General features: G+C 37.5%; 1 protein-coding gene and 1 long non-coding RNA gene across 2 annotated transcripts in view; both read right to left on the bottom strand.

Annotated features, from left to right (window-relative positions):
* SPON1 (spondin 1) overlaps positions 1-25,219 on the bottom strand; it is a 350,491-nt gene that overhangs the window by 284,280 nt on the left and 40,992 nt on the right. The gene's annotated exons all lie outside the window — the stretch shown is intronic.
* Positions 1-25,219, bottom strand: part of LOC121071567 — a 77,339-nt gene that overhangs the window by 39,913 nt on the left and 12,207 nt on the right. The window contains exon 2 of the long non-coding RNA XR_005820695.1: positions 4,754-4,991. This is a non-coding gene — a long non-coding RNA (uncharacterized LOC121071567). The remainder of the gene's footprint in view (positions 1-4,753; positions 4,992-25,219) is intronic.

Below are 25,219 nucleotides of genomic sequence, written 5' to 3'. Positions count from 1 at the left end.
AATATTGACTGAACTAACACAAATATTTGAGTTTTTAGAAGCTTAATGCCAGCTCCTTCCTTATTTCACCTACTAGATATACGATGTTATTTTTTTCAACTTACACTTTTTTTTTTCAGTACATCTTCTTGCATTTCCATTAGTTGTTCATATCCTTTTTTCCTACCAGCTGATACTAAATTATTCAGCTAATTTGTAGATTCATTCCTAAGATTCCTGCATGTTCCCTACTGGATGAACAAATGAGAATGAAAGACAGGAAGAAGTGATGAAAGTCTCTGGGCATCTCCATCTACTTTCCTGTAAGTTTGAGAACCTTTAAAAGTGGTTTGTTTTTTTTTTTCTTCCGCTTTCCATTCTTCCTCCCTGAGCGCCCATTCCCTTCCCTTTCTATTTGAACTTTGCAAACTAAACCTGTCAAGCACATTGCTATCCATCCTGAACTAAACTCGCTGTTTGAGAACATCGTTCTCCAGCTCTGAACTCCACCACTCCAGAGCTGGGATCACCCACAGAAAGGAGTGAAAATTACTTATAATCCCAATCCCTTTGCAAAAGAGGAGAGTTACATACTTCTGTATTCTAATCCTGCCATTTCCATACCCTCCTCCGTTATTAGTAGTTCCAGATCTGTCCCACAACCGGTTTTCTCAGAGAAGCGCACCCACTCCTTTTTCTGCAGGGCTTTAACACACACAAGGTGACACTTGACAAAAACATGCCTGGACAAACGGGGGAGGCTGTAACATGGCCAACCTTGTTTTGAAAAGCCTTCCCATAGCAACATTGCAAGGCTGCATATCTCCTGCACTTGCTTTCTTGAGCGGAGACTGTTCCTCATGTGGGAACTACTGAACAGCTACAGATTTTAGAAGCTAATGTCGGCCTTTCACTTCAATCAACTTCCCATTAAAGATAAATTCAAAAGGGGGAAGAACTTAGAAAATCATTTTCTTCTTTATTGAGACTTGGGCTACCTTATTTCCAATAACTTCTTGAGCTATAAATAAAAAAGTACAAGCTTTAAGCCTCAGTGTGTTTTTATACACATACTGACATGCATTCAGATGTGAACATACATCTATACAAACATGTGTGCATATGCATACAAATGGTGAAATTACTGAGAGTAGGTGTGCTCACAGTATAATCCTTTACTAATAAAGGTCTAAAATTCAGGCACTAAAACAACATAACACTAATTAAGCCCAAATGCTAAAGAATGAAATGAATTTCTGAAGTTTGCTGTCATTAGCTAAATCAGGAGAGAGAGAAATGACAAACCATTGTCTTGGGAATACGACATTCAAGCACAAAAATATTAAATTAAACATCGTTGTGCTTTGGTAAATGTCAACAACTACCTCAGTGAGAGAGTGGCAGGCCTCTGGCAGAGGAATTCAGTATAAAGAACAGATTTCAAAAAGAATCTGTTTTATTCTTTAAAAGGAACTGTCAACACAAATCACAAAGGATGACAGACAGAAATGAGATTAGGAACAGTCTTTTTAAAAAAAACTGTCACCCTCACAAATCAATAGGAAATCATTAACTAACAAATGATAGCATCTGCTATCATGGGATTTAGTGTTATGACACAGCCTTCTTTCCTGATTTTATTAATAACAAAGGTATTTCAGTATTTTGGAAAGACATGGGAACCACGTTATGGAAGGTAGAACACAGTCCACTAAATAAGAAGTAACTTCCTGTACAGAAGTATTTCAAAATTAAGCACTGTCTTAGAGACAGACACAACAATACCATAGTTATCTTTATCATTACTAATAGATGCTATCACATTATCAGGGTAGTGTGTATCAGATTCTGTACAAATGCTATATTTATATATATATATATATATTTGTGCACATATATGTGCACATCTCACATATCCAGTGTTGACAATGTACATTATCCAGTTCAGGTATCTTTTGTACCAGAAGCACTTTACTTCATAAAATAATCCAGAAGTATAGGCAGAATTTCTGTATATTTCATATAGCTTATTCCATTAGTTCAAATCAGAAGTCACAGCTAATCCCCTTAAGATAACAAAGCTTCAATGGAACATCAGATTTCTGGACCTTGTCATCATCTTTTTCAGGCTGTAAATCTGTAGTGACATCCATGAATCTGTAAAAGCTACAGAGCTTGAATCAAATAATCCAAATCAACATAGTCAATTTCTTGCTTGCTGTTTTATTTTGCACTTACTCAAAGTCTAACTTGCTACACTAGTTAGCTAAACCGATGTGTACATATTATTGGTAAAATAAAAACAAAGACTGCTTAGCTCAAAATACATTAAGATGTGTACCTTAAGAACACCTGTAGTTAACATGTATATACCAGGCATACCATCATATGTATCAGTGCTGTTCTGATCACATGCAGATCAGAAGTCAACATAATAAAGAGAAAATTAGTTAAAGTGCCTGTAAGCAGAAATATATTTTCTTCACTACTGTTGCCTATAGTTTCAAACTTTCATTTGCCCACCAAAATACAGTAATACCAGCTCAAGACTAACTTGAGAAAAGAGTCAGTGTGGTTGCACCTGGAACGTATGGAAGAAAGTAACTACCACTTACGTACTAACTTGAATAATGACTTTTTTCCATTTATAGTTGAACACCTATTAAAGTACATAATAATTTATTATTTTCATACCACAAAGCCAGGACTGCTCCTGCAGTGATACTAAGCTAGGTGTTCATTTGTCAGCTTGCCTAACATTTTTTCAAATACACCAGCTGAACACAAAGAATATTTGGGATAATATACCCCAACATTAGCTGTTGTCCATCAAGTAATGGTTACCAGGTATACAGTTCTGTCAGTGCATGGCATTTCGTGAGTGCTACCTAGCCCACTTCATTTAAAATGTTCTAATTGCTTTGTGCCTTCATGAACAGCATAGATTTAGCAATGGATTTTTCACCTTTAGTGTGTTAGGACCGTTGTTAACATTACCAACCAATATAGTTGTTTCTGTATGCCACCTCATTTAAGAATAAAGGGCGTTTTTTATTCAGTTTAGAATTAACAGAAGATATATATGTAAATATAATCTGCTTTTACTTCCTCAAGCTATCTACTTCAGCACCAAGTACAAAGGATGAATTGAGACAAACGAAAAGGGCCAATCACCAGTGACAGCCTGTTATATTATAAAATACATACCTTATCCACAGGACCTCATAAAATGAATGTCACTCTAAACACACAATATCGTCAGCTAAACAGCATTGTAATTGCTAATTTGGCAGACACAGGGTTTTAACAAAGCTGGAAGAAATATCCTTATCTACTGGTGTAGTTGAAAACTATGAGCTGAAAATCAATTACTTTATCTGAAGTGAGATTTGTTACATAAATCCATATAAAGCAATTACCAAAGGGTTTCTTCTACTTTACCCTCTATTAGTTCTCTTATATCAGCTTTCCAAGTGATTCCTTCTAATAGCAACATCATAGCATCAGTGTAATTATCAAACACTAGGGCCTCGGAAAATGTCCTGCTTCCTAAGATACCACTGATTTAGTTTTAATTCTTTCTGTTCTATTTCCCTTTCTCAGGTACGATAATCAGTTTGCTGAATGAGACTTTCCCTTGCCTTTTCAAGTTTTGGAGTCTTATTGCTAATTACAGAGTTCATGAATTTGCATTCTTCAGAACATTATCAATGTGTTTTAAGCGGTAAGGATCAAAAGTTAATTCCAGCTCAATTTACCTGACCAGAAGTTCAACTTGTAATAAAATGAAACAGAAAAAGAGAAGGAAGGAAGGAAAACAGTAACAAACATGCTACTAGTGGCCAGTATAGGGCTAAGCCAAAATACTACAGCATAGGGCTCTGAGAGAAATACTTCCCTCCAGTCTGCATGCTGCATAAACCCGTGATGATGATAAAGCTCTTAGATCCACACACATTCAAAAAGCTTATGCTGGCTCTTTGATTCACACATCTGACAAAATAAGCAGTATCTCTTCAGCTAAAGTAAGATTTTTTGCAAATAATGGAACTTTTCTGCTTCTGCAGTTTATCTACTCTGGGAATTGCAAGCCGAACAGCTCCTTGTTGACCACAGTGTTCAAGGACAACCAAGTGTTACCCTTTCTTACATTATATTGGACCATGAGATTAACAAAATGACATATTATGAAAAAATAACATTTTAGAAGACTTTTCTGAATGAGTATTAGACTGTCTCCCAATTTTTTAATAAGGCCTACAAGAAGATGGAAAAATCATCTAAAGATGCAGTGGCAGTATTTCAAGGATGTTAGATACAGATCTGAAAGTCAGCTAAGTCATCTTGTGATCATTTTCATTATAGGTTACGATGAGTCTTTTTCTCATTAATATACCTAAGCCAAATATATATAATCATGGAAAGATAAAGTGAAAGGGTAAATGTTCCTGCTGCCTTCTTTGACAGAGGACTAGTATTGCAGGGTAAATCAAAAAACAAAGCTGGTGCAAGAGGATGTGTACAACCACCTTGCCTGGCAGAGTACAGTCCACATGGGTAGAACAACAAGGCCTGCACTTCAGTGAGGTTCAGACAGACTATTCTAATTTCTATATATACCGTGTCTGTTATGGGGCACAAAAAGTTAGCTTTGGGCAATACTCAGATAGAAATTCATCCTTAACAGAGTAAGAATGAAAAAGGAATAACACAACCCAGCTCCTGCTCTCACCTCACACATGCCAAGACTCCTATCATATAGAAAGACACCTACCATAATTCTCCGGCTTCTTCCCAGCTCCTTCCAAGCTCAGATGGCAGGCTTCTGTCATACCACATCCTCTTACATGCAAAGAAGCTATATCTTGACACGATCTGGAATGGGACAAAGGATCCAGTGCGCATAATTCAGCATCCAGTAACACCTGGTTCACACCCACCTCTGTCCAGTTTTCCTTGCTGCAAGACTTTCATATTTAGACCATCTCAACCCATCATTTGTATAACATATCCTAAAAAAAAAAAAAAAAATCCAGGAAGAGGGTTCCACTGTATGTTGTCATCCCCCAAGTATCCTTAGAATTTTTTCATAACAACTTATTTAGATATTTTTTTCTTCTGTCTGCCTTTGCTTGACGTAAAAAGCAGTTGTCTCCATGTCTTCGTTGTTTTTCATACCAAATATATTACTTTCTTTCAACCTTTCTTGAAAGGTCATGTCTCCTGAAGTTCTCATAATTGCTATTACACCTCTCTAAACTCAATTTATATTTTTACATCTTTCTCATAGCAAGGTGTTCAGAAGCAGAAACGATTGTGCAGATGGGGCCTCATGAGTATGGAGGATAAGAGAAGAAAACACTTCCCTTCTGGGACTTCTGTTATTGTGGAACTTCTGTGATTGTATACCAGAATGCTATTATAGAATGCAATTATACCATGTCCTGAGCTTGTATTTTTGAGTTATCTAGGGCAATCTATTCTTGTTGGGGTCCAGTGTAATCTCTTAATTGTTGTTTAGCCAATTACCATCATCTATTTGGTTTAAGTATGGCATTTTGCCACAATCTTTCAGAATTTCATCTTAGTTTCAAGACACTTCTCCAATTTATTAGATTATAACTCATAATTGATATAAAACATTAATGAAAATAAGATTGTATTGTACCTAGGAAAGACCTCCAATTTCACGTATTCCAGTTATTTTAATAAAATCAAAGAGCTTTATTTAGAATAGTTTGAATAATTCAATAGGCAGAATTTAACAGTTAGAATAACACAATAGTTCAATAGTTAAGTAGTTCAATAGTTAGAATAATAATAATTATAATAATTAGAAAATAGAGTAATTTGTATTTTCAGAATCTGCAGCTGTTCATAGTCATGTCTAGGAATATACATTATTTGAAGCTTTTCATGTGACTCAGCTAAATAAGGGCTCCAAACAAGCAAAACAGCTGATTCCTGAATGATACATAATTGGAGAGACTTCTGAAGTGTACTCTGAGGCAAATCGGATACTGCTAGAGTCAGTGTGTGTTCTGACAGCCAGAGGCACTGCACTGCAATTTAGTCATCTGGTTTCAGCAGAACGAATTACGTAACACAGCGAAACAAATGTCACCCAACATTTTCCTTGATGACAGATTGGAGAAGATTCTACACATTTGTCCAAACGGATGCTCTCCTGCTTGTATGGTTTAGAACAAGTGAGGCGAAATGGAAATAGGACACCAAAAGATCAGAGGGTGAAAGTGAGAATTAAATTATTGAGTATTTTCTTTTGATTTTCTTTTTTTATTTTAAACCTAGTGGCTGCATGGGTTCTTCCAGTTATCTCTGTTAAATACAATAGCTTGGCACAGCCATGACTGATAAGTTCTGTCTGTAGCTCCTTGTGTAACCCTCAGGGCACAAGATGAGGTAGCATAATTTTTATCTACTTTTTGCACAGAAGCTCAATGCATAGAAGTACCTTTGCCTTGGAAAAGAGTAAATAATACTCAGTTTGAGTTCAGATATGGACCCCAAAACTTGGCTTAATACCAAGAGTTTTATCTTAACTTGCAAACTCCTTATAAACCTTTAAAGTAGGACTAGAAATTCCAATTGTTTCAGATTACACAAAAAACACCTGCTGATATCCATGCAATTTAACTGAAGCTCCGCTGAACATAATTCACTGTCGTTCGTTCCAGTAAGTCATCCAGTGAGACAGAGCATTTGACTTCTGCTATAATCATGTAAGAGCATATATTCTTTCAGTATTTCGAACTGGTTAATAATCTAGCACACTTCATAATATTATGTAATTACTTCTTGCCACGGTTCAGGCACCTATGAAATTAGTAGAAAGATTAGAAGACTTCAGCTGTTTTTTTTTTGTGGGTTATTTTTTTGGATTATAGGGAAACTGAATCAACTCAGTCTTCTCATTCACTCATTACTTGCCCATTTCCAGGGATACCTGCCTTCTTTGTGTGGACAGAAGAAGAAAACGCTTGCTTAAGCAGCTGGTGTTTTGAGATTCACAGGCTGGAGCCCAATTCAGCCTTGAATCAGGCATCTCAATATCACAAAGAGAAGGGAGTGTGCTATTCAAGCGTGATGTGATGACCCATGTGGCAGCTGTGCAGTGGATCCCAGACAAATATAATTTATCTGTATGTGTTTTAGTAGCAAGGTTCCAGCAACCTAAGCCAGGAGAGGAGCTAAAACAAGAACACAGAGAGAAAAGCAAACCGCATGCAATTTTTAATGGAGCCTTTTGACCAAGGCTTTAGCACACATGGCAGATTCTCCCTTCATGGAAAAGCGTTGAAGAAAAAACTAATAAAAGCACGCCAAAAACACAAGGACAAGAAAGAAGAAAATATTCTTTTAAGAAATATTTTGAACTTGGGACTTTTAGCCTTTTTTAGAAAAAAAAAATCCTCCTGCCCTTTACACAGCAGGAACCTTGTCCAATGAATGGATACTCCTGCTCAGAGAAATCATATGGTAACATCTCCCAGTCTAAATGAAACAATTCCAGACATACATGTTTTTCCTTTCCAAACATCAAGGATTTTTTTTTTAATTTTTTTTTTTAAGCTTTGCTGGAAAGCCATCCTAAAGATAAGAATTTAGGGGCATAAGCTGGAGAATAGTGTCAACTGTAATGACACATGAGTTCACAGGCGGTAGGAAAGAAATACTCCATTTTTGGCAAGCTCCAGAAGGTGGCTTGACCAGGTTCTCCCCAGGCAGAGTCTGCAGGAAGCAGTGTACCTGTTCCAGAATTAAAGCGGAGTCTGCAACTTCCTTGTCTTGGCCTGGAAGTAGGTTCCTGCTTCGTTTTATTCAAGTTGCCTTTTTAAGGGGCAGTTTTTCAATGTGGCTCTTCAGAAGAATAAAAATTCTCATCTGTATTTATCTGTCCTCTCTTTTTCAACACAGTTTTTTCTCTACTTTGATAAGAAAGCTAATTAAAGTTGCTGACTCTTCAAAAGGAAGAACTGGAAAGTTCTAAATACAGTGAACTGGACTGATGCAAGCCTTGATGTCAAAAACATTTTTAAATGCATTAAAGGAGCACGATGGCTGATTTTAGTTCTTGAGCCAATATAAAGCACCCATCGAGGCAGGATGGAAAATGCTGAATAGGACATCTAGCACAGCCCTGAGCTTGTGCCCAGCTTTGTCCGCTGGGCTATATGAAAACATGACTTGAGTGAGAATACAAAGTCTTTTATGATTCCAAAAGCTTAAGTATAGTAACATAATGAAAGAACAATGTGCCAAGCGAGCTCAACGCTGGAATAACATGCAATTTTTAGAACATACTAAAAACATAAAAAAAAATCAAAAATCTCCACACCTTATTTAGTTCTCTGGGATGTTTCATTTCTTTATTAGTGTTTTGTTTGGTTTTTATTCTTTATCTGTAGAACCATGCAATTATTTCTGAAGCATATTTTAATCACAAACTGTAGCGTGGAGCCTTTAAAATTCCCTTCATGCTCTTGGAAGAAGGAATTGTCTAGAAACCCAGTGGTACCCAGCAGCATTCAGCCTATGGAGCGTGGAATCAGATATTGCTCAATACAGTAAGGCTGAGTTCTGCTGTCCTTATGCACACAAACTCACTGAAGTCAGCGAAGAAATATTAGTGTTTTAGCAAGATACTGGAGCAGTAAACCAATTTAAAAAGCTAGAAAAAAAGTTTAGAATTATCCTTGAAAAAGGTATTTTTGAAAAATTAGAAAGTTTTAGTAAGACATTGTATGCAGTAAATATTAAAATGCTGCTTTAAAAAAAAATAGCGTATATATAGATATCTTGAAAGGAAGGCTTTCTTTCCACTCACCAAAGAGTCAAGTAACCTATTGTCATCTATGCACTGTCTGTAACATACGCAATTACTAATGACTGGTGAATAGTTCCATATTCTAATTTTTTTTTGCTAGTATCAAAGAAATTACTGAGGTGAAAAGGAAGAGATTAAACTAAAAATTAAGTTCATCCATCACTCTTTATGAGCCATGAAAAAGTCTACAGGGAGAATAAATCTTTGTGAGAGAGACTACTGCTGTTGAAAATTCTTCATGCTTGAAATGCATGAATACCTTAAAACTTGTTCTATTGACATTTTGCTGTTTTGATTAAATTTACTATGCTGTTGCATATAATGTGAAACGATAGCATGTTGCTGTTATATTCCAAAAGTACACGTGCTGTGCAAACACATAAGGAGTCTACTAAAAAAAACTAGATGTATTATTACTGGCCTGGAGCTTTTCTGATCAGCACTAACAAGCTTGAGACACATGTTCATTAGCAACAAGCAACATACAACAGCAACAAGCAACTTCAGCACTTTTCAGGTTCAAAATGCCTAATGAAATTCAAAGATACGTTTTCAGAAACAGAAAGGAGGGTTCATTCTTTTCCTAATTTGGAAAAATAGCAAAACAAAACAAAATTGCTGAACAGATGAAACCATACAACATTAACGTGAATTAGGCAAACAGCCGTCTTTAACAAACATGAGGTAAGTGACTGGAAAAGGCCAAGCTGGAATCACTAGGAGTGGGAGCTAAATTCAGGCTTTCTAGTTTTCAGCTCATATGTCATGGCTGCAGGCTACCCTTCCGAAAACAATGTTTTTGTTTTTTCCCTAACAGCTTGGTCAGAAATCTGCATGCAGCGTAACACCTTCTCATTTCAGATGACCTATAAAGATGCCACTGCAGACAACCACGGAATACATTATGAATATTTACCTGCCTACAGTACGTTAGAGAAGCTTTACAGCCAAAAATTTAAAAGCTGTGTATTTTTAAACATCAGTGATTCTTGATAGAAAAGGATCCTAAAGATTTTATTTTGACAGTAGCAATGATTATCAAAGCAGACAGATGAGTTTCCTAAGAAAAACAGATAAAACTCCTTTCAGAAGAGCAATTCACACCCCTCTTTGTTCAGGCTTCATTAGTATGCATTTTAGTACAGCAAGATGGGCTGAATTCACAAATTTGGTGACTGGATCCTGCCCTGTAACATACTGTGTGCATCTCTGACTCTGAACAAGGTCAGTAGCAGCCCAGATTCTTTCAAGTGTTGCTGAGCATCTGGCAGGGTTGTGCCCAGAGAGGGGAAGAGTTCCAGAGAGCGTCACCATCTCCAGTTTCAGTAAGCCTGACACTGTTAGTGTGAAATTCTTAGATGAATACAATCACTTCCATGGAAACACTGAAGTAAACTTTTCTGAACTGAAACTCCAGAGTTAGAGTGCTTTCCAAATAAGAACTTTGCTTTTTGTACACACAGCTTATTCCCTCCTCAAAAACAAAATAAAACTCTTTCCTAAAAGGACAAATATTCATTTATTAAGACTGCAAGATAAAACTTTGTGATTTTCCTAAAGACTGGTGTGGGCTTTGGGCACTTAGGATCAAAAGAAAGGTGAGATTTTCTTCCTTGGTGGATTTTTTTTTTTTTTTTTACAGAAAAGTAGGTTTCATACGAAGGCAGACAATGCTCCTGGCTTGTCTAGAAACCAGAACAAGCAAGGAAAGAGGTGCTCCTGTGTTTCACTGGCCCCTGTGTCCACATTTCTCAGCTGCTAGATCCTAGCACTAGCCAGGGGATTGGAGTCCTTCAGATGCTTCACCTCTTAAGGCTCTCAAGACAGTGTTGCCACAACATAAATGCCTGATCAAGCTGCTCTTGGCTCATGCATAAACCTCAAGAAAACAATTACTTTACTAGGATAACAATCCATACCTTCTCAGTCTGAGAAAAGTTTTTACTGTTGTGCAATTTCTGGCCATAATAGACTTTGCCATCCTTATAATACTTTACAATCGAATCATACAGTGCCAAACTTTTTCTCCTATCAATCTTTTTGTTCCCCGCTGAGAGGAAATTAACTTTGGTGTGAAATATACCAGCTGTTTATTAGCAAACAGGAAAAAATGCACTAAATTAAAAGCCAACGTGTGAAAAAGAAAAATCCTTTGGGAAACTGAAAGAGAACACCGACATATATACTGCAACCTCAGCATCCTGAAGTTTTAACTAATGCTCAGAAAAATACCATAAAAACTTAAGTACTCAAAGGAAGCCAAGTGCTCTGCTTCTGAATTACATCTCCTAGCTGAAAATGCACCAAAGCTGAACTACTAGCAGCTTCATATCCTGTCGGAAAAAATGTACATGTGGGCTAAGCTACAGCTGTTGTACACAAAGTTTTAAGAACAGTGCACTTCAAACAGAAGTTTGTCTGAATAAAGTTATTTGCTCAACATTTTGAACCGAAATCCTAGAACTAAGTATCCCCACTTGGCGCTGGGGTTTGCAGATGACAGAGCTATTAGGGAAGAACTCAGGATTATATATTATATAGATCTATGTCAGCAATTTCCACAAACTACAGTAATAAATTATAGGTATAAGAAAAACAAGAGATAACCTGAAGCCAGCAACTGACATCTATGCAATGCATATTGCTTATGATCTGCTTTCCAGAAGAAATTTGTACTTTGTGTCACCCTGTTTAGCTTATTGTGAGCCATATAAAAAACAAATTTTGCATTGTTCTTCATCAAAAAATAGAAGGGGAAAGCTTCTTAGCACTGGTTCAGTCATATGAGAAAAGCAAACAAAGAGTGATCATACCCTGCCACATGTTTGTTTCACAATGTTAAAAATTATACACAACTTCAGAGTTTGTGCCTAGTTCCAACAGTGCATCTGCTATACAAACTTGGATTTGGCTGTACTGGAGTAAGTTAAAGAACAATGCTTGCAAAGCATCTTCTCAGGAAAAAAAAAATCTAATCAGAACTGATGGCTGTAGCTTTCTGAAAAAGTCTATGAATACCTAACATTTTGACAATAAAAACAAGGTTAAAATTTGCCTCAAAATTATATGCTGCCTAGTCAATTTGTGATTTTTATGGAGGTTTTTTTTTTTTAAATTATTCTTCTCCAACAAACTTCTTATTAATCCAGCAGTTAGATATTTGATCTTATATAACATGAAAAATATTGTCCTGAAATTACACTAGTGTCTGCAATTGTGCTACGTGCTTGATCCTTTAAGAGAATATTCCTGGCCAAACGCTTCAGCTTGTAGAAAACGATGTACTTAGCAAAACCTCAGGGTAACAGGTTTAATCCTGAAAATGTTTCTAATTCTTATGATTTTTTTTTTAAAATCCATTGCCAGTTAATACCTGCATGAGCTGCTCTATACACAAGTACCTCAAAGTAATAACCTACTTTGACTATCTACATTAAAGAAACTTTTCAAACTTCAGTTGCGGTCTGGTTGATCAAATCATGCCCTTACAACCTCTACCATCCATGTGCATGCCATCACACACTCCCCTCTCTCCCCCCCAAAACATGCAAAAAGCAGTCATGGTTATATCAGTTATGTTTATATTACAGTCTTGTAAAAATATCTGCCTAGTTTTCATGTCATGTAATTTTAGACTGATGATACCATGAATAAAACTGTTTTTCAAAAAAATAGAAGCCAAATGTATTTGAGTACAGATATAGATCTTTGTGACTGATCCATCATATCAAAATAAAGCAGCATAAGAACACCTGACAAACCTTCTTACAGAATTGGGGGCTAATACATTTCTTCCAACAGCATGAGATGTCTACCCCTCTCCAAACCAGAAAGGAAAATAAACAAGAAAATAATATCAACATCTGCACTGACCATCAAATATCTTTAGCTTCAAAAGCAGCTTGGCATAGGCAAATTTAAGTGAACAACTAACAGAAGATGATGACCTTCACTTCTGGATTTCTAACTGTATTATTAGATTGTCCAACTGTGAGATCAATGACTTGTGTTTTTTTTTTTTTCTTTTCAGGAAACTCCTTCTGATACTGGCAGAATCAAAACCTAAGACATAGTTCACCGTGCTACAGGACTCATAGCTCTAGCTGAATAATTCCTGGTCTCAGGCCTTCGATATTTTGTAGAAGTGCCTGCTAGTTCCTTACACGAACTCGATTCAGCATGGAACAGATGTAAGACAAGGAATCAACATACCATTATACAAATGCTTTCATTTCTTACAGGATTTTCATGAAAGGTCAAATGTATCCAGTAGGCAGAAGTGACAGCATTGAGAGGTGGCTAGAAACAAAAATGCAATTGTGAAAGTGTTTCCAGTTCAAACTTTCTCTAGAATAAACAACTGAAACCCCTGGAAGTTTTTTCCAATAATAATAATAATAATAAAGGAGACAGAACCACCACTGAAATGCCAAAGCTTTGTTCCCAGGGAAGACTCATGAGATTGACTGACTTTCTGAATTCCAACAAAATCAACACTTATGGTTTAACAGTCTTACTTTACTGTATTACAGTCTTCCACTTTTCGGTATATAAATACTTTAGTATTACAGTCTTCCACTTTTAAGATGGAAAAAGGAAATCCTGTGCACTTGTTTCCTTAGTACCAGCGTGCTTGTTTCTTTTACTTCATCAGCTTTTGTTGTTAGACACATCTATACAGAAAATCTGGAGCAGCAATAAATTATTTATCCCAGAGGTTTGCCAGACATGCTTTTCCAACCCATTGTATTAAGAAACATTCTGAACTGTGGCTCAGCTTTGAAGATACGTGACAAGAAGAGAAAATCAAAATATACAAAACACCATATCACTGAATTGGAAAGCTCTTAAATTTTGAAAACAAAGGAAAAAAATTTCTTCTAGAATAGGCCTTTGCGGGTTGTCCGTGTTTGGGAAAATCAAGCCTAGAGGTACGTTATCATGTCCAAATTCTGATTAGATACAGCAGAAATCAACTTTTGCCCTAGGAATCCTAGACAAATGTAATTTATTCCACAGTCATAAAATCCTCCAGCTACTTTTTGCCAGAATAAAGCATAGCAAGCTTTTCTTCCCACACCCCCTGCTACTGTGCCTCTTCCTGTCCTTAGAGGTGGGCAGAGGCTTGGGCAAACAGATCATTTTCACTCTCCTGTTGGGTTTTGGATTGTTATTATAGAAAAAGAAGAAATGAAAGAAACCACAGAGAATTGTGAAATTTCTGCCATTCCAACTGCAACAGTTTAAAATTTAAGGGAAAAATTGAGTAAAGTCACCAAACAGAAAAGAAATAGCTTAATTTGTTTTCTCTTAAGGTTCAGGACGCAACTAAGTATTGATCTTCTGAACATTTTTATCCTGTATGATTTTTGTCTTTGTTTCAAGAGCATCTTGAGAATTTATTATTATTTTTATGTATGCTAGCCTTATTTTGGAAGACCCATGTTTCAACCAGAAAACTTACACTATCTTAATGTAAGACCTGGAAGAGAGCTTCTCAGCGACATGAAGTAACCAGACTACAACCAAAGACAAAGGCAACAAAGTGATGCAGAGCCAAGCACTGGGAACTGACTCCTTTTTCCTCCTTCAGCAGGAATGTGTAATCGTTTGTAAGACTGGTCTGAAAGGCTACCTGAACCACTACCTATTCCCAACAGCTGTGTCTGTAGTGACATTAGCTGTCCCCTGGTTTTGTATCCGAGTCCTACCCCCTCAGTTTGCGTGCCAATGCACGCCAACAATATTATCTACTGGGAAAACACAGGACAGAACAGAAGGAAGAAAAGCTGGGTGGCAGTCCAGTACCCTGCAGATGCTAAGGATACAGTGAAACTATTAAAAAAATACAACACACTTTCTTCATCTGTGCTGATTTTTTAAAGACAAAACAAGTTAGATCTTCCTCTTGTACTCAACCCAGCAAGCTGCATCAGCAAGCACAGCCCTGAGCGTGAGGCAGACACTGAGGGGTCAGGCAGGTGGATCCCCAGCTGCTGCAAGACTACCGTGTAACATTGCACAGCTGAATGCAGGGGGAAATAGTGGCATAAATGCTAAATAAACCAACTGTTAAGGATAGTCGGGCATTTAAACCAGCTTTATTCCTGTTGAAGTGACACACGGATGCTGCTGGTGTGAGCGACAAAGCAAGACCCGTAGGGAACCAGCAGGCTTATGCCACTCGCTTCTCCAAATTTAAGCTCAAATTCAGCTAAAGCTACCAAAACTACGCTGGATATAATTTATTTTCAAGAGATTACTTTTCTCCAAGGCCTCACTCTGCAATTTGTAGAACTATGATACATTCTTCACCTCCCCCCTGCCTTGTTTGTTGGCGAACTTGATTACAGACTTCACAAGCCAGTAACTGACTGTTAACCTTCCAGATATAACTTTTTTTTTTTTTAAACATCTCAAAGTAAGAATTTGAAGCCAGATTCAACACATCTTCAAGTGAAAGGACTTTTTTCCTGACCTCAGAGGACTCCGAATGAGATCCTCTGTCCTCAGAAAACCTCAAACAACCGCAGGAAGCAGTAGGGAAGCCAAGCAAGCAGAACAAAAGGGAAAAAAAAGCCTCAATCCCCTCAGATATTAAAAAAAAATAAAAATAAATCATCACAAGACATTGAGGAAAACCTCTGCAGACAACCCTATTTCTGCAAAAGCACTTTAGCATTATTGAAAATCTATGTTGTAACAAATTGATCTGACTGAAGAGGTAAAATTCCAGGCTGAGGCAAGACGAGTTAGCTCCCTGCCCTCCCTCCCCCCGCAATGAACAAACATCTTCATTGTTTTACTAAAAGTTACTTCTCCTTACGAATGCTTACAGTGCAAGATTTTAAAGCCATTGAATCTATACAAAGAACAGACATACCCATTAACTTTTTTCAAGAGAAACAGCAATTAGTCTTTACTGTTTCATGCAGCATTCCAACAATTGCTGCATTTCATCTTCTTTGGCTCTCTCAGAAATTTAGTCAGTAACATTCTGGGCAAAAAAGACCTTAGCAGAAAATATGTTTCAACAAAAAAAAAATACCAGGCTGTTCAACCACTTATAATCACTAACCTGCAAAACAAAACAACAAACTGCCCTTTTTCTTGTGGATAATGCATCTGGGCAAGCTATTCTCTAAGTACTAAAATCAACAACAATAACTTGGGCAGCGCACATACAAACGCACGGGGAGGCAGCTCACAAGGCCATAGGAAGTAAGAATCTGTTGCTTTTATTCAAGATCTGGGATTCACGCCTTCCCCTTTACTCAAGATGTATTTTTTGTTGTTGTTTCATCCCTTAGGTAAAATGGAGTTATTCCTCTTTGCGCTAAGTAGTTGAGACTACTACGAGTACAATTTAAGAGTTCTTTTGCAAGATTCTGCCTTGAAAATCCCATCCACCCCACCCACAATGCCTCTTTGAGCATCAAAGCCCTGAAGAAGTTTGCTTTACATAGTTCTCTGCCTATGGGTCTACTCTTGTACCTCTTAAATGAAGCTCAGAAGTATTTATTAGAATTCTGAAGTAAATTAGTGCTCTTCATGTTCATAATTACCAGTAGCAGAGAGATTGATAAAAAGTCCAAGTATCAGTCCAGCCTCTTCACAGTGGGACGGTGGGATAACAAGGGAGAACAGGCGCAAGCTGAAATAAAAAATTCAGATTGGCGAAGAGGAAACTTTTTTTTTTTTTTAAACTAATTCACCAGAATTACCCTATGAATTGAGTAATGATTCTGGTTTTGGTATTTTTGGTTTTGGCTTTGTAACCTCCTGAATTTTTGGTCTTACACCACACAAACATGGCACCAAAGAAAGAATAACTGATTTTCTTAAGGGTTTTTAATTGATAACCATGCTACAGCATTAGAGTGCACTACATATTCCAGTTTTGGTTTTATTTTCCTATTTTTAATCTTTCTATGCATTCACGTGTCAAATTAAAACAGTATCAAGAAATTGAAATATCTAGTCACGTTACACAAGAGCCTTATTTTACCTGAGATGGAGCTGTGTTTGAAGTCAATCTATTCTTTTATTGCAACTGCAGCTGTGAGTCCAGAATATATCTGGAGGGGCACAAAATAGTATGTGGAAGCAGAGGACCATACAACTGGTTACTGTGAAAACCATGATTTTGTGCTACAAAGTGATAAAGAAATTTGAAGAAATTTAGAATTCTCTCTGAAACCAATTTGTTTACCATAAGGCCATGTGTCCTGGTTTCAGTTAGGACAGAGTTAATTTTCCTCCTAGTAGCTGGTAGGGTGCTATGTTTTGGATTAGAATGAGAAGAGTGCTGATAACATGCTGATGTTTTAATTGTTGCAGAGCAGTGGTTACACCAAGCCAAGGACTTTTCAGCTTCTTGCTCTGCCCTGCCAGCGGGCAGGCTGGGGGTGCAGCAGGAGCTTGGAGGGGACAGACCCAGGACAGCTGACCCAAACTGGCCAAAGGGGTATTCCATACCATCTGACGTCATGCTGAACAATATATAGGGGTGGCTAGCCGGGGGGGGGGGGGGGGGGCAGCTGCTTGGGGATAGGCTGGGCATCGGTCAACAGGTGGTGAGCAATTGCATTGTGCATCACTTGTTTCGTACACATAATTAGTAGTAGTACTATTATTATTATTATTATTATTCTCCTGTCTTAATAAACTGTCTTTATCTCAACTCACAGGCTTCACTTTCCCGTTTCTCTCCCCCATCCCAGAGAGGGAGGGGGGAGGGTGAGCGAACGGCTGTGTGGTGTTTGGCTGCCGGCCGGGCTAAACCACAACAGTCCTTTTGGCACCCAACGTGGGGCACGAAGGGTTGAGATAACGACAGATTTGACCAGAGTGTGTTAAACTAAAATTGGTATAAGTATTCGACCTGCTTAATAGTTGCTAGTCACAATGTTGATTGCCTTAATGTCAAGTCTGCTGTGCCTGTTTTCCAAATTGAGTTTTATAGCACGTTACTTTCTGTATGTGCTCCCTGTCACACTGTTTATCCTTTCCGGGCCCTGGTTTAAGATTGTTATGGTACTGTGCGGTGTAACAATGGCTTATGAAATGATGAGATTTCTGGTCGTGACTCTAACCTGGTATTTGTACTCAGCACTGTCGTTGACTCTATACTTTGGAAACCATGTCTCAGAAACTATTAGCAATTACACCTATTGCCTTTTTTCATCAGGGAGCCAATCTGTGGAGGGGACAGGGGAAGATATTTTTTCCTACCTGTTCACTCTCCCTTCCTCCTTCACCACCCTCTTATCCCCCGAGCTAGTTACGGTAGCTCTCCAAGATGTTGAATATCCTTGGGATACTCAGACCAGCATGTTCTTGTTGTTATGTCTCCTGAATGCGCTTCAGGTTTTGTTTAAGGTTAAACAACTACTTAGGAATCTCATCCGGAGATCTGTCTTGAGGCGGGATATTTGCGAGTGGCAGGGAGTGTGGGAGGATATGGGCAGGTTTCTAGAGCAGTGGGCACCTCCAGTGTTTTGGACATTCACCCCTGAACAACTGCAAAATCCTAAAAAACTGGTAGAATGCTTGAAAAAAAGGTGTCATGACTCTGGCAGTTCCAAAGTGACAAAAATCATTGTAGTGTGCTGGGGTCTGGCTTGTGCCTATCGAGCTGCAATTGTTGCTACTATCAACCTAGTGACAGACCCTGCAGCCGCTCCAGCTCCCGCAGCCGCTCCTGCAGCTGTCCCAGTTCCAGCCCCTGCAGCCGCTCCCACTCCTGTGGCTGGGTCAGAGAAAAGAGCTGTAGCAGTGCAAGTTGTCCCTGCAGAGGGTATTCCAACCCCTGTGGCAGACCCTGTGGCTGGGTCAGAGAAACGAGCTGTAGCAGTGCAAGTTGCCCCTGTAGACAAGGTGAAAAAAATGGTATAGAGACTCAGGTCATTTAGAACGCAGACAGTCTTCTGCTAGGTCTAGGTATGGAGAAGACGAGGCTGGGCCATCAAATGTGCAGGAGAATGAAGATGAGTGAAGATGAGTGTGTATCCCAATTTTTGAATGTCCCAGCACCCATTGCTTTCAGTATAGTCTTTAACAGTCCATGTATCGTTCAACTTTCCCGGAGGCTGGTGCACGATAGGGGATGTGATACACCCACTCAATACTGTGTTCTTTGGCCCAAGTGTCTATAAGGTTGTTTCGGAAATGAGTCCCATTGTCACTCAATTCTTTCTGGGGTGCCATGTCGCCATAGGACTTGCTTTTCAAGGCTCAGGATAGTGTTCCGGGCGGTGGCATGGGGCACAGGATATGTTTCCAGCCATCCGGTGGTTGCTTCCACCATTGTAAGTACGTGGCGCTTGCCGCTGTGGGTTTGAGGGAGTGTGATGTAATCAATCTGCTCGGGGATAGGCTGGGCATCGGTCAGCGGGTGGTGAGCAATTGCATTGTGCATCACTTGTTTCGTACACATTATTAGTAGTAGTACTATTATCATTATTATTATTATTATTGTTATTATTATTTTCCTGTCTTAACAAACTGTCTTTATCTCAACTCACAGGCTTCACTTTCCCGTTTCTCTCCCCCATCCCGGAGAGGGAGGGGGGAGGGTGAGCGAACGGCTGTGTGGTGTTTGGCTGCCGGCCGGGTTAAACCACAACACCATGTTTAATCTTGACAATCCTCGCTTCATTTACTATACTCCAAACTTCTTCATTAAGCTTATTGTCCCAGAGATGACAGTTTTCTTCACCATTCTCAAATTAAATCCAAAGCATGTTCCCAGCCCTGATTTATCTGCACTGCACCACATTAGACAGCAATTCTGTGGAAACCACAGTACATGCTTATTTAATTATAGACTATCATAATGCATACGTATATGGACAAGGGAGCTAATTTGACACTGAATAAACAACAGGAAAGGAGAAGCCTGCACATAATTTTCTGTTTTAAAGACTATGAATAACAGGAGTTTAATTATATCATGTCATATCTATATCCACTTAGATCATCAACAAGGCTGCTCCAGACAGCTCTCTGCTAGTTACATAAAAGATGTACTTTTATCTCGTGCAATAAAAACAGTAGGTTGTCATCTTTCTCATAGAATAACCCTGCCAAGCATGGCATATTCTAGCTAGAGAGTGTCACAGATACTTCCTGACAACAGTGGAAAAGCAAGAGCAAGAAACAGGAATCTTAGGTTCATTCCAGCTCTCAATCAAATTTTCTTTCATATGTAGTTTTTCCACACCCAGTTTTACACAGGCACAATCATTTCTGTCTTCACAGCCAACGTCCTTAATACGCTTCTCTCTCTTCTTTAGCTTTTTCCTAATCCCATTTTCTAGTCTCCAGGTCTCATTCTTTTCATTCCAGTTTCACTCCTTATTCATGGACTAATAATCTGATCTCCCTGGGATATTCAGTGCCTTAGCATCACCTGATCACTACCAGTCCCTCTTACTCAAGTCAACCAGCATAGATTATGTCTTCTATTTATTACAGTTTCATGCTTCCTACCATCCCTCCCTCTTCTAGTCTTTTTTTCTTTTTTTTGAATTCCCACTAAAAATAATAAGAATTTTGCTCATCTGCAAAGCACAGAACTACCTCTTCTGTGGAAATGAGACAGCACCAGCATGGAATGAACTATGGAAGCAAAAAATGGATCAGCATTCTGAAATATTTTCCATATTTCTTAGAATATTTAGGTTTTGTTACCTATTTACCTTTAAAAAAAATTCACCTATGAAATTAACTGTATTATCTATCATTGCCATAAAGCTTGATTTAAGGTGAAGCAAGAAACATTACGTACCCAATAAAATAGAACTTTAATTAATTCATGCTTACAAAATTTAAGAGTTTTTACATATCTACAACCCAGATGGTCTACTAAATAAGTAAAAGATTCGGATACTATTTTTAGAAGTTGTACGAAAGATGCAAAGTAGAAAGTGTACTGAGATGGGTAAGATAATTTATTGACAACACCGTAGAGAAGATCTTTTGTGATGCTAGTCACAGGCTAACCTAAATTGCTTCCAATACAGCTACTCTGTAATATTGTGTATTATGGTATTTTATGGGAAGCCAGAGGAAGATCCATGCCACCCAGACCTGTCAAGCTATTAAATATATAAGGAATATTAAGCATGAATATAGTTGCCCAAATTAAAATAAAGGATTGTGAACATGGCATAACTTTTAACAAAGGGAAAACTCATTTATTTCTTTTCTCACCCAGACCACTGATTAGGTCTGATCAATTCAGATGGGTTTTCCTTTCCTGGGAGTAGCATTAGAATAAAAGATTTCTATTGTTGCTTACATAGCAAAGAATGATTTATTACTTGATGATAATGCTATGCTTTACTTGTTCTTGGTTGCAAAGTTATTACAAAGCAGGTTACATGGAGAGAAAAAAAGAAAAATAAGAACAGAAAAAGACATTTAAACTGTGTACAGTTAAAAAATGCAATGTGAGGGGAACACAAAACCCAAAACTTATTCTTACGGTACCTAACAAATCAAATCAAATAACATTTATATGGTGGCTCAAATAGTTGCCTTCCAACAACTCATACATTTCACAGCAAGAACAGAAATTCTCCTATGTTGGAAAGGAACTTTTCAATCAGCAAACAACCTCTGCCTACCTTGATCAAATATTTTATTCAAAGTGAATATGCTAAATTATAAATTACTATTTGTAAGATTCAGAGTAACTACAAAGTAACTTGTTTTAACAATAAACAACTTATTTTGGACAAGGCTATCATAAAACATAAGGGAATCTCCATCTCAAATCTGTGAATGGCTCTGCTTCCAGATTCTTCTTTTCAGTGGAGCTTAACTGTTGGTTAACACAAGAAGGCATTTTTTATTTAAAGGGAAAAAGTTGAACTCTTACGCGTATCAGTTGTTATGCTTTCCTCCTCATGATGTTGTACCAGAACATGCTCTAGGAACATGTTAATGAGGAAACAAACATTCGTCACGTATAAGATTTTACTTATCCTATCTTAAAGGGACTGATATTAAACACATCAGTCTTGTAAGAAAAAAAATGAGAGGAATCACCTATTTGCGCCATAGCAAGGAAGCTGTTAGACAGGAATGCTCGGGTGATCTTCGGAACGCAAGGTACAAGACATATTAAATATTTTTCCTGTCCTATATATATGGTTTCTGAGGCGTAACTGGGTACTGAAATTACCAGATCTTTGGAAAAGGGATTATCACCTTGGTATGATGTTTCTACAGAGCCAAATTCAGCAGGACTGAATTCACTGCTTGGGTATATAATTTGTTACTACAAGATCCTGGGCTGACCAAACGTGAATATTACCATCAACATCCACAATTATCACTTGCATCTTAAAATGGTGCCTGGCAAACAGATAGTAGTAATGTTTCAGCAGTAGAAACAGAATAGTGATATCAACTATGACAGAACATTAGGATTAGAAGTATACTATGTTCTTCAGCTTTCTGCTCCTTCCTGGCTTAAATAAATACTTACATGCACACACTGTTACTCTTTTGAGTTAGAAAGGGAGAGAGAAAATCTATAGATTAAAGCATGAACATTTCCACTGTGGCCACTAAGTATTTGTTCAAAATTATTACAGATTCAGTCTTCTTATGCTAAAATCATGTGTGTGTGTGTTAGTACTAGCATCTTTCACTTCTCAAATGCTGCAGTAACATTATCTTACCTTATGGGGCAGTAAACGAGATTTTGCTTGTCCAGAATAGCTTAGATGGATACCTGTCAAGTTACTTCTTAAAACAATGAATATTTTTACTAGTTTGTCTATTGCAGTTAAATATAATAAAATCACTCCATTCATATAGTCATACCAATTCATTAAGTTACAAAGATAATTATCTGTGCATAGAAAATTAATTTTTCTGCATTTTCTTTTTTTGCAGAAGACCAAAATACTGGAAGCACTAACTCATCTCTTTCAGGAAAGCACATTACCTCAATGTGCAGCACTACTGATGTCCTAATGACAATCAAACAACTATGCATTTAAATATTTTCTTCAAGGATGTTATGTTATTTTCAAGCACTTTGTCAAATCAAAATCTCCTTGACTGACTCTTTTCAAGGTAATAAAAACACTGCATTCATGACTTGTTACCAACATGTCTATTTCATTTTCATCCAAAAGAAAAGGATTTGGTAAGTCTAGGATAAGGGAAAAGCACAATGGTGCTATTTCTCGTGTTAGAACAGTGGAAAGATGTATTAGCAATTACAGCTTTGAAAGCCTTGAGTAAGATACTGCTTGAAGCAATGCTCTTACTTCATAATGATTTTTACAGACATTAAAAAGAAACAGGACTCCTTTGGCTTGAAACTAAGAGATGACTCTCTAAGTGTACACAGTAGTATTAGGAATTATGTATAAATCCAGACACTACCATTAACACCCACATCGAGGAAAAGCAATCAGACAAAATGGTAAAAATGGAAGACGTCTGTTTATTCAGGTGCAATGTACATATGTCCATAGGATATTAAGATTAGTACATTGCTCAGAAAATAAACGGGTATAATAGATTTTTTCCACTGTGTGTCATACATGACAAAATATTTCAGGTTATAATGTTAGTTAAGTGCTATTATTAATCCTATGGCTGAAAAATGTATTAAAACACATTGAACCCACAACAATTCGGAGGTCATTTGTGCAGGAAAACTATCATGCAATGATGTAGGATTTCAATATACAGAACACTGACTTCCCTGCATTAAACACAAAGTACCTTTACAAAGTATGCTAAATTCAAAGAGATGCAATTAATTTGCTAAATGGCACAAATGACAGCATCCACACTGCCAAAAGCTTGAGCACCAATGCATGATGCAGAGCTTTTCAGTCAAAAAATGGAAAACAGTCCAAATTTCTACTGCTTGGGACTGACCCCTTGCACTATACTGCATTAGCACTTGGCCCAGAATTTCCTCTGACCTTCCCATATAGTTCCTATTGGCACTGCAACGTTAGTGGGAATAGTAAGGTATTTTTCCCACTCCAGAACAATGCAATAGCATCAGGGCTGCAGTCGTGCACATGTAGAGCAGTGAGAGTGATATGTTTACATTCCTGCTTCCTGATTTTCAAGGTCGCCATGCAGTATAATTTTTAACCTTTTTTTTTTTTTTTTAATCAAGCATAACATTTATAAATGTATTTTTGTACATAAATAAAAATAAATCAGGACTGCCATGGACAAGTATCCCTTGCACTACTGCAGTACTTTTCTTCCTGTCATTCATTTAATCTATTAGACTGTGAATGTCTTCAAAGCAAAACATCTATGTTACTTACTTTGTCTTCTATGGAGATATCAATTAAATTCCAGAATATTAACATTCTAATAATTATCAAAAAAGTATTGACCATCTTAGCAATAGCTCATGAACATACTAAATAAGCATTTATTTTGGTTAGCATTAAAGATGCCTTAAAAACCATCCTTTAAGAATTTGTCTTTCGTTTTTTAGGCAATTCTTTTAGCTGCAAGCCTGCTTGAACCCCCCCTTTTTTTTTCTTCTCTTTTTCTTTCACCAAGACTGCACTGGTCCTCACTTCTCCTTGTTACAACCATCCCCCCCACACACAAAGGATGAATGCAGAACACCAGCCCTTAGCAGATACGTGTGTGTGTGAGAGAGAGAAAAGTAAATTGATGTGAGATAACATACTCTCACTTCTGCCTTCTTATACAGTGTCTGGTCATACAGAAGAATGCCAGATGTATCCTTCTGAAATACAAGCAGTGCCTCTTTCCAAAAAGGATGACATTCAGGATGCCAGGAGGAAGATGCAAGCTTTCTAAACAGCTTCAAAAATTCATCTTTGATCTAAGTACATTGAGTTTAGCTTTTTCAAAGAAATGACTGTTACCAAAAAGACTCTACAAGAAGCAGACGAAACCTTTATCAACACCTGATCTTGTGGAAAAAAAAAAAAAAAAAAAAAAGGCAATTCTTTTCTGGCCAGAAAGCTCCTGTGAATATATTGCTTAAAAGCCAAATACTCAGAAGAATCAAAATAAGTATTATTTACCCATTCTTGACTCATTCAGAAGGTGCCACTGCTTAAATTACTTTAAAAATAGTTGCATCTATCGAGAGTGATAGAGTTACAATACCAACAGGGTATTGTACTGTACTTCTATAATAATCCATCTATCAATAATGCCAGCCATATATCCATTGTACTTACACTTTTGTACAGCTTATCAAAACCAAACAATTACTTTAAAAACTACTTTCAAAATTCATTCTTCAATGACTGAATTAGCTCTGCTGCAAGATTAGTGATTACCTTAACTCAAAACCTGATTCTCTGTGAGCAATTTTTGAGAGTCCCATTGTACATACAGATTTATCTGCTG

Source organism: Cygnus olor, chromosome 5 (genome assembly GCF_009769625.2).
Source record: "Cygnus olor isolate bCygOlo1 chromosome 5, bCygOlo1.pri.v2, whole genome shotgun sequence".
NCBI lineage: Eukaryota > Metazoa > Chordata > Aves > Anseriformes > Anatidae > Cygnus > Cygnus olor.
This window is presented reverse-complemented; position numbering and strand designations above follow the sequence as displayed.